Below are 17,609 nucleotides of genomic sequence, written 5' to 3'. Positions count from 1 at the left end.
TCCTTTAAAACGGCTTGATATATTGTTGGAGGGATTGTGAACATATTTATTGAACCACTTATCAAATTCACGCTCTAGTTTCTCATCAACTTGTTTATCATTGATATTTGGATTGGCCATGTGTAACTCATTAACAAAAATGCTGCACACAATGAAAATAGTTAATTACATGTTTGGAATCAATAATGGCATTGCAACAATTATAATAATTGAATATTAGAAAAACTTACTCAATGTACGGTTTTACTTCTATACAATTCAACAAGATGTACATTTGTCGCTTGAAATTCTTGTTCTCGTGAGATATCTAACCTTTCCTTTCCAGTGGCCTACCGAATGAGTGAAAATTGATAGATTCCTAGATGTTCATCCATATGTTCGACTGTATCATCATTGCGTGGAACCTTTCGATGCCTTGTGTTGACATGGGGTTCAAAATAATGAGCGCAGAATGACGATGCTTCTTCAACTAAGTATGCATTGCATATGGAACCTTCCACTTTGGCTTTATTTTTCACATTATTTTTTAACTTCCTAAGGTACCTGTGCCATTTACTATTTAGTCACAACAAAGTTTTTATTTCTCCATGTAATGATAGTTTATAACAATACATTAAACTAGTTACCTCTCAAATGGATACATCCACCGATATTGCACAGACCAAAGAATCCATGCTTCATAAGCCAAATGCACGGGAGATGTTCCATGGAGTCAAATAAACTTGGAGGGAATATAAGCTCTAGATTACATAATAAAATAGGAAACTCTTCATTGAGCAGTAACATGGCTTCTTCTCTAAGTGTTGTTGAAGTTAACTCTCTAAAGAAATTGCTCAATTCGGTCAATGCTTGCCACACATTTTTTGGAAGCAATTCCCTAAATGCTATTGGGAGTAATCTTTGCATAAAGACATGACAATCATGGCTTTTCATCCCAAACAACTTTAGTTTTCTCATGTCTATACACCTACCCATGTTTGACACATAACCATCTGGGAATCTAAGATTTTTAAGCAATTCACACAACATCGCTTTTGATTGTTTGTCTAATGTGTAACATGCTTTAGGATACTTTCCTGTTGCCATATCCCTCTCTAACTCAGGTCGGTGACAAAACTCTTTCAAATCTTCTCTTGATTTTGCATTGTCCTTCGTCTTCCCTTCAACATTCATCACAGTATTAAAAATATTTTCAAATACATTTTTCTATATGCATGACATCCAAGTTGTGGCGAAGCATGTTAGTACTCCAATATGGCAAATCCCAAAAAATGCTCCGTCTCTTCCAACCCGTGTTTTTTGCTTTGCAACTGTTATTCTCATCTGCACCCATATCTGTGACACACATTAATCCTAGATGTTCTATTTGTTCTAAAATTTCCTCACCAGATAGAATGGGGGGAGCACTTTTTGTAATCGCTTTGTTCTTTCTAAAAGCAATTTTATTCCGTCTGAAAGGATGGTTAGTGGTAAGAATTTACGGTGATTGTCAAACCATGATTGTTTACCACCCTTTGTCAATGTGAATGCATCCAATCGTCCCTACAATATGGACAAGCGGTCTTGCTCATTGTGCTCCAACCGGATAACATTGAATATGCAGGAAATCACTTATTGTCCATAATAACGCAACCCTCATATTAAAATTATTCTTCTTTGATGCATCATATGTCTCAACTCCAACTTCCTACAACTGTTTCAACTCGCAATAAGGGGTGTAAGTACACATCCAATTTGTCTTTTGGGTTTCTCGGACCAGAACTAGTACCGGTAGGAACATATACTCTTCATTCAAACATAAACAAGGAGGCAAAATGTAAGGAGTTACAATGACTGCCCAAGATCAATATTGTTGTCGGTCGACCGAATGGTTGAAACCCATCGGTGCCAGTCCTAGCCTTACATTCAACCTCAAGAAGAAATGAAGGATGTGTTTTATTAAAATGCTTCCATGTAGTTGCATCCGAACAATGACACATTACCCCATCTTCATGGTCATGCTCAAGATGCCATCTCATTTCTTTTCTTTGTTGCATTCGAAGCATATAATCTTTGCAATCTCTGTGTGAGAGGAAAGTAGTACATTTTCTTATGTGGCACATTGGTTTGAAAATTAGAAGCGCCTCGACTATGTCGTTTGAACCGTGGATGGTCACAAAATTTGCAATTCGTTAACTCACTATCTTCAGCCCAATATAACATACATCCATTAGTACAACAATGAATCTTCTCAACAGGTAGGCCCAATGCTTGAACCAACTTCTTCATACTGTAAAAGTTTTCAGTCATTAAATTTTCATCCGGTAACACCTCTTTCATAAGTTGACAAATGTCATCAAAACACCTTCGACAAATGATGTTATGCCTTGATGTTCAACATCCTTGCAACAACTGAGAGCTGCGAATGGCTTTCACAACCTGGCCACACCTCTTGATTAACAGCTTGCAACATGTCATACAATTTTTGAGCTGATGGATTTGGAGGCTCCTCCATTACATCCTGAAAGAAATCAGGACCTGCTGCATCCATTACCATTTGCTCATAGGTATTGCTTGTGCTATTATCAACCTCTTGAACAGACTCCGCTATCATAACATTTATGTTTTGACTATCAATATTACTTGTGCGGGGTTCCCCATGTAGAATCCATTTATAATAATATGGCACAAATCCATGCTTCATCAAATGTAACCGAATTGTATTCTCATCAGCATAATTACGATTCTGACACTTTCGATGATTACATGGACACTTCAGTTTATCCCCATCCATCCACTCTGGATGTTGCTTAGCAAATGTTATGAATTGTTCAATACCTTCTATGAATTCTGAGGTCAATAGACCATCTTTTAACCTAGCATACATCCATCTCCGATCTGATCCCATTTTCCTAATAGCTGTGTAATAATTAAGTGAATATTAGTAATGATATGTCATATATCATAATTACATCATATCCAAAATCATGAGTTGAAAGGTAAGGCCATAAAACAATTAGAATTGTATCATCTCTACCAATAAGAGAAAGATAATGACATGTCATATATTTGTAAAAATTCCAGCTGCATCTCCCATTAGTTCTCCAAGTGCACAACATAAAATTTGCACCCAGAGAACAATGAGAGATGTTACAAAATTTCTACAAATAGAAAAAATTATCACCTCAAAATTGATATGCATGCATCTACAAATTAAAACGCCATATTAAAATATTACTTACATGTCAGAAACTGAAATCAATGCACAAAATAAAGAGAGATAGTGACCAAAAGAGAATGAGACAGACTGTAGTTAAAAAAAAAAAAAAAAAAGAAATTCAGTAAGTAAATTATTGTATAAAATATAACAACTCAAATAAAAAAAATAAATAAATAACTACATTATATGGCATAATAGTATAAAATTAAAAAACATAATAATCATTAAAATTAAAGGACATGAAAAAATAGATATTAGTATAGCAATAAAATAAACATACAATCTTTTATTTGTAATTTTATTTATTTCTTCAATTTTCAATAAAGTTTCTTTACTTTATTTTTATCTCTTTCTTCTTGAAGTTTTGGATTAAACCTTTGCTGTTCTTTGAAGATTTGTTCATGTAATTATCTCTACACACTACACATTGCATCACATTGACTAATAGAAAACTTAATTTAAATTGGATAGACGGACTAAAGAATAAAATAGAAAGACTAAATAACAATTTTTCCTAAAATAAAACCTATATTTCTCTTCTCTATCTTCTCAAACCCCGCACAACATGGTGGCTCGAGAGTTTACGGTTCTACCATGCAACATGGGGCGCTTGGCATGATGTACTAGTCCATTTTCACAATGACAAGATCCATCTTCTTAAATGTAAAACTAAAATATTATCTCAGATCCAACAATTGGCATTCATTGCAAGCGTAAGATTATTAAAGGCATTTGAAATGTAATCAAGCCTCTGTTTGCTTATACAACCATGAATGAAACAAATTCTCATCTTTGAAAAATGCAAAGAGAAAAGGGACCTCACTCAGTTTCAACCCAACCTAAGTGATATATACTTGCCTTCACTTAAAATTCTACTGAGTATTTAATAAAATAGATCTATTGCTAAAGATAGCAACTTCAAATCCAATTTGACACCTGATGATGTAAGAAAAATCGCACCAAATTGGTAAGGTTAAAGATAATAGAGATAGAGACAAACCAACAGTGTCAAGGGCTCGAAGAACCAAATGGAATATACATACCTATAAAAAAAAAAAAAAAAAAAAAACACGAAATTAGAATTCATTTATGAAATCATACAATCATACAAATGATTTCCCAGGCTGTATTCTACTGCTTGTATTCTATGATGTTAATATGTCAGTATTCAGGTTAATTATACTAATGGCTACCAAACTCGAAGATTAATTTTATATTAGTCATGTGATTGGCAAAGAATTATATCATAAAACTTAAATTTTGTTTCAACTTCGGTACTCTCACATATCCTAATTGTATGCAATTTATCAAAACCAAATGTGTAAATGAATGCTTCATGGTTCATGACAGCATTCCCGTGAGACTTTTCCAAGAATCTGGATGTTGTACCAAATTGAAACAAAACTAAAGTTGCATGCATGGCCTAATTACAAGAAGTAAAAGTTATATGATAAAAATGAAACTAAATTATAGTTAAATAACCATTTGTACAATTAACTCGTCAATAACCAGTTATCCAGAATTTGAAACAACAAAATTTTAACACTTCCTGAGAATTGTCAATCACTTATAACAGTAATAAGTAAAACTAACTGCTTCAAATCGAAATATTTTGCTTCAGTTAGTTTTACATTGCCGAGTGCACTATATGTTTTTAATTTCCTTTTGTAGGGCAATTAGATTATCAAACACCAACTTTCCCTTCCTTCTCTATGTACCGTTTCGTGACAAGAAACTCATAATTTTAGCCTGATAAATAAGACAGACTAAAATCTCTCCATTTCGCTAAACATATTCCAACATAGTATACCCATTTATTTATAAAGTGCAATTCCCCAAAAGCCTCAAAATCAGACGCCAAAGACAACTTCTTTCCTCGATACCTCTGCTTATACTAGCCAATTATTCACAGAAACAAAAGCATGATATGCATAATTGAGCCAGAGACAATCGCTTTCCTTTGGATAAAAAGAAAAGATAAAAATTAATACCAATCGTAGATGCGCCTCCTGATTTTATTTCCCATTTCTTGCCTCAACACGAAACAAAAGATGAGCCTTGGCACATATTCATGGAGCTGTGCCTCAAGATAAATAGCCCCTTTGACTCAAGGTCCGTCAAGTATCAAACTCCTAATCCAGAAACTCAAGAGGATATTAAAGTTAGGGCTTTTGAAAACCCCAAAATATAATTTTAAGAAACTAATAATCTACCACCAAACATAATACTAAACCTTTAACCAAGTAATCGAGACATTAAGCGAATCGACTGCGTGATTAGATGCCTCCAAGCCATGACCTGGTTAGGGACCAAAGAGGTCTGATCCTCTATGCGTCGTTAGCTCCTCTGAGTGTCAGAAGATTCGGGTACGTTTGGATAGCGAGAAAAGGAAGGAAAATGATAAGGTGTGAGGGTGCAAGGAGAGAGAGGTGTGGAGAGGTAGGCTATGGAATTGTGCAGTGGGAAAGTAAGACCGAAAGAGTTTCAATTTGGGAAAAAAAATCCGATTTCCATTAAAACAGCAACGTGGTCGTCTGCCTGGCTTTAGGTTGTTCGCTTCACATCTCTGAATTGCGTTGATGGTAAATTCCTCTTTTGCCCATCGATAACACAATTGAGTTTTTATAAAATAATAATAATAATAAAAATCACTTCAAAAAACAATACTAAAATAAAAATAAAAAATAAAAAACCACTACTCGTCAAGGTTTTATTACCTCTATCAGTAATAAGTAAAACAAAGTGATAAATCCTGCTGTTTGTTTTCCATTGTCATCCATTGGTTTTATATTATACTTGAATTTTCTCTTCTCCTTTTTGATTGGTATAGTATTTTGCAAAGAATTAACAAAATTATTGACATAGAATGGAGCTAGTATTAAATTAGTATTTACTTGTAAATATTTTTTTATTTTTATAAATATAATTAATTATTGATTTAAATTATTTTAATAGCGTAAGTTTATGAAAGACATTTCTCTAGAATGGTATAAAAAATTAATATAGTTGAAAAAAAATTAATATAATATATATATTTGAAATTAAATTATCCCCTATAGTTTTATGAAAATAAAATTAATATAATTCTATATAATTAAAATTAAAATTAAATAAAAATAATTAGATAACACTTTAATTTTTGAAACCGAAAGCTATCGGTTTCTAAATATAACTAAAAGAATTAGAAACCGATATAAATCGGTTCCTAATTTATTTTAAAATTTCATTGATTTTGAAACCGACAGAAATCGGTTTCTAACTTTACTTTAAAATTTATTAAATCAAATATATAATCGATAAATTTTGAAACCGAAAGTTATCAGTTTCTAAGCATCAGTGAAAAAATTAGAAACCGATAATAATCGGTTTCTATTTTGAAAATTTAGTAAATAATATAGAAATTATAAATATAATTAGAGAACAATTTAATATTTGAAACCGAAAGCAATCGGTTTCTAAATTACTTTCAATTAGAAACCGACATAAATCGGTTTCTAAATATAATAAAAGAAAATAGAAACCGATAGGAATCGGTTTCTAACGTTTTAAGTAAAATTTGAAACCGAAAGCAATCGGTTTCTAAATTTGTTGAGTAATTAGAAACCGAAAGGAATCGGTTTCTATTTTATTTTAAAATTTAGTAAATAAAATAGAAATTACATTACTTTTGAAACCGATATAAATCGGTTTCTAAATTGTTAGGTAATTAGAAACCGATATGAATCGGTTCCTAATTTATCCTTAAAATTTAATAAATAAAATTAATGATTAGATTTATTTTGAAACCGAAATAAATCGGTTTCTAAATATAACAAAGGAAAATTGAAACCGATAGGAATCGGTTTCTATACAGAATTTAATTTTTAGTAAATAAAATGGAAATTATATGAATGTTGAAACCGATACGAATCGGTTTCTAAATATAAATAGATAATACTTTTATTTTGAAACCGAATGAAATCGGTTTCTAAATTAAAGTGAAAGAAATTAGGAACCGATATATTCGGTTTCTAATATGACAAATATTAGAAACGGAAAATTATTCGGTTTCAAAAATCGGTTTGTAATCGGTTTATAAACAGTTGCTAAATTTGCCATCAAAATGTTCTTCATAATTTAGAAACCGACGAGTTTCCGTTTCTAATTTCGGTTTCTAATCAGTTGCTATTTGGTTTTTAATGTATTTAAGTTGTTCTACCAGATTTCCGTTTCAAAATCCGTTTCAAATTATAAACCGATATAAATCCGTTTCTAAATTCGGTTTCTATTCTGATATTTTCTTGTAGTATCGTAACTATATGAATTTTTATGCAGGTAACTACTTAAATTTATCTCTTACAAAAAAATCAAAATGTAAGAAAAATGACTTCAAATTATGACTTCCCATCTCGAAAATGGACGTCATTTTCTTAAGCTACTATTCCAAAAGACTCATTCTCGTACTACTATAATTTTTTTTCCGCATAATATTATCAATCAAATCAATTTTTTTTTTTTTAATTCTATTAACCAATCCAATGAAATCAAACATTGTGCTTCATATCCATTCTCATCAAATAATTGCACGAATTATCTAGGAAACAATCTTTATTAAATAATTGTTTTTTAAAATATTTTTTGAATTTTTATTTCTTATTTTTTTAATATTATAAATATTATGTATTTATTTTAAAATAAATATAAAAGTAGTATATTTAATTTAATTGATAATTAGATTTATTATCAATTTTATGGATGAATTAACTAGGGTGAAATTAAAAATTTAAAAGAAATGAAATATTTTTACTTAAATTTAATTAGAAATATATACATAATACAATAATTCATGTATGATAAATAACTCGAGAAAAGGTGATAAATTATTTTTAAATATTATATTTAATTAAATTAATTATATGATGTAGAATTCTTTATGAAGAGAATATTAAGATTCAACTATTATAATTATTTCTAAAAATTTAAAAATTTAAGAATTCAAAATTTAATTTGCGATAATAAAAATAAATAAATGAATAGAATTGGGATAAACTAGAATGAAGGAATTGGTAAAATAATAGAAAGAAAAAGTAAATTAAAATAATATTTTCTAACTAATTTTTATTATTATATCAAATAATAAAAAATATTTTTTTCAAAAAATATTTTTTCAGAAAATTTTTATAGAAAATTTTTATAAAGTCAATAATTTCTTATATTTTAATTCTATCAAACTGAAAAAAAAATGAATGAAAGGAAAAACTTTCAGTGTAACAATGACTAAATTATTGAGTTTAAAAAATCAAGAAATATTGTTAATATTATTTGTCTAAAAATCCGAGTCAAATAGTTAAAATTTCACACAAATATCCAGCGTGACAGTCAGAAAGATCAAATTCTGGTCAATGAACTATGAGACTGAAACAAAATGAACAAAATACTTTCGATCACCCAACAAGGCGAGTAAAAGATATATCGAGCAATAATCATGTCAGCAATTAAGTAAGATCGTATCTCATGTACCGAGCAATAGTCACTCCAATAATGAAGCATGAGCATATTTTATGGAGATAATCTCGGCATATCAGTCGAGATTATCTTCATGGACGAAGCAATGACTATTTTCTTAAAAGCCCTATAAATACCAACTAAGTAACTAGAAACAAAGTATGCATATTCTCATTCTCAAAATCTCATCACATTCTTTTCCATATTTTTATATCCAGTTATTTGACTTGAGCATCAGAGTGGCTTGCTAAAAGGCCATCCACCTCATCTTTTTTCCTTATTGTAAGCTTAGGTGATATGAGGACAAGATCCCAATAACTCATGGTAGCATCTATTGTGATATAACTTAGACAAAAAGATAATTTACCCAATAAAAATTGATAACAAAAGAAAACAAGAACATTTCTCAATTGCCTTACAGTAGAAATTCGGCATTAACCACAGAATAAATCTCACAAGGGACATTAATATATTGTTTTGTTACGCAAATCCCTTCAAAATACAAGCCACCGACTGCAGCACAGATAAATAGGCAATAACTAATTAACTGCCACCTGCTATACATCTGCGTAATGCTTCATTTGTTCAGCCTAATACACAGAAAGCCATTGTATTACGCAGATTATTCCAGGATATACATTTCGAAAGCAGCCCTAAGAGTCTTCACTCTTCAGCCTAATACACAATGATTTACCGTTACTTTACGATGAAAAAGAAGCCAAAAGAAACAAAAGTTAGATTAATTTGTACCGATAAAATTACTGACTTTTTATTGACAGACTCTTTACCAATAACACAATTTCGTAGATAAAAATGGTGCCTAATAGTGACGATACAATTAGCGACCAAATAAAAATGATACCGACAAAAAGATTCATTGGTAATTACCAACCAATTTATATTTAGTTGGTAATATTAAAAAAAGATTAAAAAAATTAAAAATTTAAAAAAATTTTACTTACGAAACTTTTTCGTTTGTAATTACAAACGAACTATTTTTTTGTTTGTAATATTCAGAAGAAATTTAAAAAAATTTTTAAATAAAGTACCTACAAAAAATTTTTACGTCAATAATGACCAACGAACTCATTTTTCGTTGGTAATATTAAGAAAAGAAAGAAAAATCAAAATTTTTTCATCGATAATTACCAACGAACTGTATCAAGTTAGTAATACTAAGAAGAAAATAGAAAAAATATTTAAAAACTTAAAAAATTTTACCTACGAAAATTTTTCATCGGTAATTTACTTACGAAAATTTTTTATTGGTAATTATCAATGAACCGTATTTGGTTAGTAATACTAAGAAGAAAAAATAAATTGAAAAGCTTAAAAAATTTTATCTATGAATATTTTTATTCGGCAATTACCAATAAGTTGTATTTAGTCGGTAATAGTAAGAAGAAAATAAAAAAATTTTAAAAAGCTTAAAAAGTATTTCGTCAGTAATTATCAATAAACCGTATTTAGTCAGTATACTAAAAAGAAAATAGAAAAAAATTAAAAAATTTATAGAATTTTACTCACGAATATTTTTCATTGTTAAGCGCCAACAAATCGTATTTTGTCGATAACACTAAGAAGAAAATAGGAAAAAAAATTTTAAAAATTTAAAAAATTTTACCTACAAATATTTTTTGTTGATAAGTACCAACGAATTGTATTTTTTGATAATACTAAAAAGAAAATAGAAAAAAAATTAAAAAGTTTAAAAAATTTTACTTATGAACATTTTTCGTTGGAGCTTAAAAAAATTTTACTGACGAACATTTTTCGTGGGTAATTATCAACAAACCATATTTAATCAGTAATATTAAGAAGAAAATAAAAAAAATTAAAAAACTTAAAAATTTTACGTACGAATTTTTTTCATCGATAATTACTAACAAACTGTATTTAGTCAGTAATATTAAAAAGAAAATAGAAAAAAAATTTTAAAAAGCTTAAAAATTTTACCTAAAAAAATATTTTATCGGTAATTACTAACGACCTGTATTTAGTCATTAATACTAAAAAGAAAATTAAAAAAAATTTAAAAAGCTTAAAAAATTTTACCTATAGACATTTTCTGTTGGTAATTACCAACGAACCATATTTAGTCGGTAATACTAAAAGGAAAATAGAAAAAATTTTTTGAAAAACTTATAAAATTTTACCTGCGAACATTTTTCATCGATAATTATCAACGAACTGTATTTAGTTGGTAATACTAAGAAGAAAATTAAAAAAAAAATAAGAGCTTAAAAAATTTTACCTATAAAAATTTTTAATCGGTAATTACCAACGAATTGTATTTTGTCGGTAATATTAAGAAGAAAATAGAAAAAATTTAAAAAGCTTAAAAAATTTTACTTATGGACATTTTTCATTTGTAATTACTAACAAATCATATTTAGTTGATAATACTAAGAAGAAAATAGAAAAAAAAATTTAAAAGCTTAAAAAATTTTACCTATGAATATTTTTTGTCAGTAATTACCAATGAACTATATTTAGTCGATAATACCAAAAAGAAAATTAAAAAAATTTTTAAAAGCTTAAAATATTTTATCTATAAAAATTTTTCATTGATAATTACCAAGAAATATTGATTTCATCGGTAATCCGCTGATAAATCACAAAAAATATGAAATTCTCATATCGTTTATAAATAGATTGGAGAGAAATTAATTTCTTTATAATAATAGGAAAGCTACTCCTCAATATATGGTTATTATGGTATAGACACTATGTAGAGTTTATTTTGGGCCCCACTATTTATTTTTTAAAATTCATTTAAATCTTAAAAACTAAAAAATAATTTTACATTTAAATTAAAATAATTAATATTTAATTTAAAAATAATAAAAAAATTTTTAAAACGTTAAAAATAAATTAAAAATTAAATTAAGTTAAAATTGTAAATTAAATTAAATTAAATTAACAAAAATTAAATTAAATTAAATTAAAAAGTAAAAAATTAAATTAAAATATGAAATAAAAATTACCTATGAAAAGTTATCGCTATAACTTGTTATTGTCATCGGTAATTGCCTACAATAATTTATTGTTGTCGTAATTACTATCAAAAAGTGTTATCAGTAAATAGCCGATAATTTATATGCGTACGATTCCCTATAAAATTATCTTTAAAAAAAAAATCTTAATTTGGCTATGAAATAATTCGTTGGTAAATTTAGCGATACTAATTTTTTTCATAAAAAAAATTCATCGATAATTTATCAGTAATCCTAATCACCAATGAAAATAGGGATATTTTATCGATAATTTTCATAACTATCTTTTTAATTTATTGTAGTGTTAAAGACTAACAGAAAATATGAGAGGCTGATTAACAAAAATAAAATTTACAGTTACAATTACAGATTTTTTTATAAATATTTAGAGAAATTAATAAAAATTTTAGGAGATTAATTAATGAAAAATTAAATTTTATTATCCCTATTAAAATATTTTAAAAAATATATGGATCCCAAGACTTATAATATAATAGTGCACTCTATTTAAAATGTTAGTTATTAATTTTAGAGGGGCAATAAAATTAACTAAAAATTATTAATCACATAATTATATATATAAAAAATAAAATTGATGAAAGTTTTGGAGGTGACTGGATATGTAAGAGAATTTCATATATATACACACACATCAAGCAAAGATTAAAGAAGGAAAAAAATGGCATTGCATATAACATTAACACTTCATTTGCATTGATTGGTTACTAACTTAGTATTACACTTACATTTTAAAGATTTATAATTGCATTGACAAACCTCAAATAAGGGAAAAGAAATAAAGAAACAAATTCAATGAAAGGTCCAAAGGAAACAAGGAAACAAAAAGAACTAGGAAGCAAAATATTGCAGATGGCGAGCTTAGTTCACAATACTGCATTGCCCCCTGATTTCACCATTAGTTCCTGTAAGCACATCGAGAGAACCCATGTGCACCATTGCCTTGGCAAACTTGGCAGCCCATAGCATTCCTTGCATTGTTCACCACCATCTTCTGTGTAGAAGCACTGCTCATCAATGTCTGATCCGAAGTCAATAATCCGCGATTCTTCTTCAGCTCCATGTAGTATTTGTTGTCCATGCGATTAGGCGTAGGATCAAGTGCAACTGTTGGACCTGCACCAGCCTCACTAGCACTGTTTGGAGGGCACTTCGTTTTCAAGAAAGCAGCATACCTAGGATCCATGGAGGGATCTTGAGCATGAGTGGTATTGAAGGTGTAGAGACGGCTGGAGAAGGAAGAGCAGTGTGAGACACCAATGGAATGTGCTCCTGACAGCGTCACCATCTCATCCACTGACATTCCCTTGCGGGCAAAATTGTCCGCTAGTTGCTGTGCATTGAAGAAAAAAGGTTAGAGGTTTTGTCCCACTTCGTCCTCTCTTGACACACGTCCATCCCGCCGTCCTGCTGGCATGGCGTAGTTTATCCCTACAAGCTTGCAGGAACTGTCGCGTGCAGCAAAAGCAAGAAGTGGATTAATTACGAATAAGGTGTGAGGAGAGCTGAGGTGGATTGGTCAGTGCGTGAGATGCTATTCAAAATAGCGTCCCAACTCCGGACGCTATTCATATTAACGTCTTAACTCCGGACACTAATATGAATAGCATCCTGATGCGTCCTCACGCCACCCCTACACCACCCATACCTTCACTGCAGAATTAACTCAGGACGCCATTGATAATGGCGTGCAATGGAGTAGATGGAATATTTTGTCCCATCGAAATGCAGGGCGCTAGATGCTAATGAAACTAGCATCCTGTGTGCAGCTGCTCCTGTCGCGTCAGTTGGTAGGGGGCGGAACGCTAATTATATTAGCGTCCTGTATACATTTCCACCCGAATCTCCTGTCCCATCTCAAGTGCCATTGAGGGAAGACAAGCGGGACGCTATTTTTATTTGCGTCTAGAGTTCCTCCCGCTCCATTTATCTCACCCTGCACTCTCATTTATGCCATTCGTCTCAAAACAGCAGCGATCCAAATTTTTCCAAAACCCTCGTTCATTCCCTCTTTTACACCATTGTCTCATTTTGGTGGAGCAGCTTTCTCTTCGGTGTGGAGCATCCTTACAGCCGGGTGGAGCAAGAAGGAGATAGGTGCAGTGGTAGACCACAAAGAGAAAAAGAAGAAATTTGAAAAAAAATAATATTCAGGTGTGTATTTTGATTGTTTAATAATTTTTAACATGCAATATATGAAATGCTTGAGTGTTAATATGTTTATTATTCTGGAAATAATGTATTTTTTTTTGTATGCATGCATGTTGGTATGTTTGTGAGAAACTTTTGGTGAGCAAGTTGATATTTTTGTATGCATGGCTTAAGAAATATATTTTCGTGACAATTTTTAACATGCAATATATGAAATGCTTGAGTGTTAATATGTTTATTATTCTGGAAATAATGTTTTTTTTTTGTATGCATGCATGTTGGTATGTTTGTGAGAAACTTTTGGTGAGCAAGTTGATATATATATGTATATATAGTAATAGCATACTACTGTTAAAATGAGTAAAAGTTATTTGGAAAATATTACAAGAAATTAGATTTTTAGTGTATAATAGTAAAGAAGGTAAAGAAAAAATAATATAAATTTGTAGTATTAAGAAAAATATTAGGAAAGAGAAAATAAAAATTATAAATGTAAATTATGTTACAAAATAAATTTTATATTAAGTAATATAATTTTGTATCACAAAATATAATAGTTTAATAAGTTGAATAGAAAATATTAGTTTAAAGTAAAATAATAGTTTAAGTTTTTAAAAATTAGTAAAAGGGAAAAATTAATAGAAAATTGAGTTCATAATATATTATAGTAAGGGATGTAATAAAAATAAAATATAAATTTATATTATTAAAATATTATTAAAAAATGAAAAATTAGTAATATAAAAAATTGCCAAAAATAAGTAGCATTTTAATTAAAATGAAATTAATAAAAATAAAATATAAAATTATATTATTTAGATAATATTAAAGAAACAAAAAAAATAGTAAGATAAAAAAATTGCCGAAAATCAATTCTATAACAATTAAAATGTAATTATTAAAAATAAAAAATTAATATTTTTAAAATATGATTAAAAAATGAAAACAATAGTAACATAAAAATTTGTCGAAAATCAATTGCATATTTAATTAAAATGTAATTATTAGAAATAAAATATTAATTTATTTTATTAATTAAAATAAAAAAAAAGAAAAATTAATAATGTAAAAAGTTGTTGAAAATAATTTCTTTATTAAGTAAAATATAACGACCTATTATCAACCAGACCATTTATGCTGATAGTTGTTGCGATTTTTATTTTATCAGAAAATGTCAATTCTAACTTTTGCTACTTTATATTGGGATGGAGAAATCATTATGGATGATGAAGGCTATGAATATTATGGGGTTTATCAACCGTCATTACTATTGGAAAACGCATGAATTTTGGTATTTTAGGAATGAAAATTGTCCGTGAAATTAATCTTAAAGGTGGACATGAATCTATATCGAAAATCTTATTCAGACAACCCATTATAAAAAAATGGCTTATTTAAATGGGACTACATGGGTTTGGCAAATGATGACGATGTGAATATTATGTTTAATTTCATTGATGAAATTGGAGGTATGTCATCGATTTAATTATATATTGACATTTTTCAACCATCTGCAAATGTTGTTGATGAAGCAGGCCCATCAAATACTTGTTACACTGAAGCACTTCAGTCTACGGATGATTTTGATTCTGCTAGCAGTGATTATTGTCCCAATGATGATGAGGATGATGAGGACGAAGACGATTCTGATGAAGAATGGATTGATAGTGATGATTGGGACATGAATGAGGATTAGTCATCATAATGAGTTAGTAGTATATTTGCCTTTTTACTATAATACTCATGTTGCAAACCCAATAATGTTGCTTGTCCCTCCTCCGCCTTATAGTGAAATAAATTTTTCATTGCTAACGGTTGATCCATGGTCAACACCGCAGTGTAATTCAATGTAGGATCCATTAAAAGAGTTTGAATTAGGAATGATATTCTCATCTAGAGAGGATGTCCAAAAAGCTGCCAAAGAATATCATTTACATAGGCACCATGAGTCTTGTAATGAGGAGACAAAGAGTAGAACATATGCTATCAGGTGCAAAGACATAAAGAGCAATTATAAGTGGAAATTGCGTGCCTCACGGGGGAAAGGAAGTGATATATGGAAAATTACGTGATATAACGTACCACATACATGTGTTAATCCATCACTGTCACAAGATCATAAGCAATTGGATAGCAAATTTATATCTAATTTCATTCTCGCTATTGTACGTGAACAACCCATTGTGAAGATAGGAGCGTTATAGTCCGAAATCAAAGATAAGGTTGGATATATGCTAAGTTATCGAAAGACCTGAAAGGCTAGGCACAATGCAATTATTAAGATCTTTAGTGATTGGGAGGAATCTTATGGAATGTTGCGACAATTTATACTTATTTTGTGCAAACAGAACCCTGAAAACATGTTCTTCATTAAAGATGATCATTTTTTTGTTAATAATAGATTAGATCATACTTATCGGGTTTTCGATAGAATGTTTTGGGCATATAAATAAACAATAGAAGGATTCAAGAACTGTCGACCGGTTATATTCATAGACTCAACTTTTTTATATGGGAAGTATAAAGGATATTTATTTTGTGCAACAACACTTGATAGTAATAACGATATTTTTCCAATTGCGTGGGCAATAGTCGACAATGAAAATACAAGGAACTGGGATTGGTTTATGTCTTGTTTGAGGGTGTTTGTGACAGATCGTAAAGGAATATGTGTTATATCAGATAGACATATTTCCATAAAAAAGGCAATACATCAAGATTGGTGGCAACCTCCTGATGGGCATCATCGATACTGCTTAAGACATATCCTCAGATAGACATATTATCCCTCCAAGCTTGTAGGAACTGTCGCGTGCAGCAAAAGCAAGAATGTCTGCACACGACACAGTTTGTGGACATAAGGCTTCAATTTCAGCCTTCGCTTCATCAATAACCTCAAAACCTCGTAAGCTAGGATTGTTAGCTACATGTTCTCTCTCCGATGGGTTCGCTGGTGTGGATTTCAGCAAGACAGAAGCATCACAGCCCTGCAAAACACCGAACGAATCCATCAGGACTGTATAAATATTGAGGCAACACAAAAAGAATGCTTTTAAAACGAGCGGATATGGTTTGAGCATGTATACCCTGACAAAGCAGTCATGGAAATGCATCCTAATCAGGCCAGCACCTAACCCTGGATTTTGAGACAGTGCTTTGTTTACTGCTTTTCTCACAATTGCTTCTGCTGATGGACAAGATGATTTATAGAATCCCACTCTAAGGGATGCAAAAGACACAGTAGCTAATGAGCAACACACAAGCAATATTGTAAGATAATTCAACTTGAAGCTGCAACCGAAGTCATTGTATATATGAATATATTTTCTTAGTGATGAACTTTCTTGATTAAAAGAAGAAAGTATGGAGAGAATAGACAAGCCAAAGCAGATGGATATTGAAATTGGTGTGTGTGTTAGTGAAGAGAATGGGTGAAGTGTGTTGGTATTTATAGGTGGAGAGATTTGTGAAAAAGGTTGGGTTTGGTGTTACTTCTTGAAACCCAGGACATGTATGGCTAGCTGTGGGAATGGGTATGCTGGTTGAAGTTTTCTTTCATTGAAAATTTCTACAGTTGCCTCCCAGAATTTTCCTTCTCTGCAACTTGCTATTTCCACACTTTTGCATGTGATTTTACGTGTTTTGGATAGCGTATAATGGATGGATGGCTTCCAATTTCTTTGACTTGTGCTGTCAATAATGAAGAGAAAGCGCGACTTGTATATATCTTCAATGATTTCTTGAAAGAAACTTCAACTCTC

General features: G+C 30.1%; 1 pseudogene; it reads right to left on the bottom strand.

The window, feature by feature from the left end:
• Positions 1-12,543: 12,543 nt before the first annotated feature.
• LOC110671605 (peroxidase 5-like) lies at positions 12,544-17,327 on the bottom strand (annotated as a pseudogene).
• Between the last annotated feature and the right edge of the window lie 282 nt (positions 17,328-17,609).

Source organism: Hevea brasiliensis, chromosome 1 (genome assembly GCF_030052815.1).
Source record: "Hevea brasiliensis isolate MT/VB/25A 57/8 chromosome 1, ASM3005281v1, whole genome shotgun sequence".
Taxonomy (NCBI): domain Eukaryota; kingdom Viridiplantae; phylum Streptophyta; class Magnoliopsida; order Malpighiales; family Euphorbiaceae; genus Hevea; species Hevea brasiliensis.
This window is presented reverse-complemented; position numbering and strand designations above follow the sequence as displayed.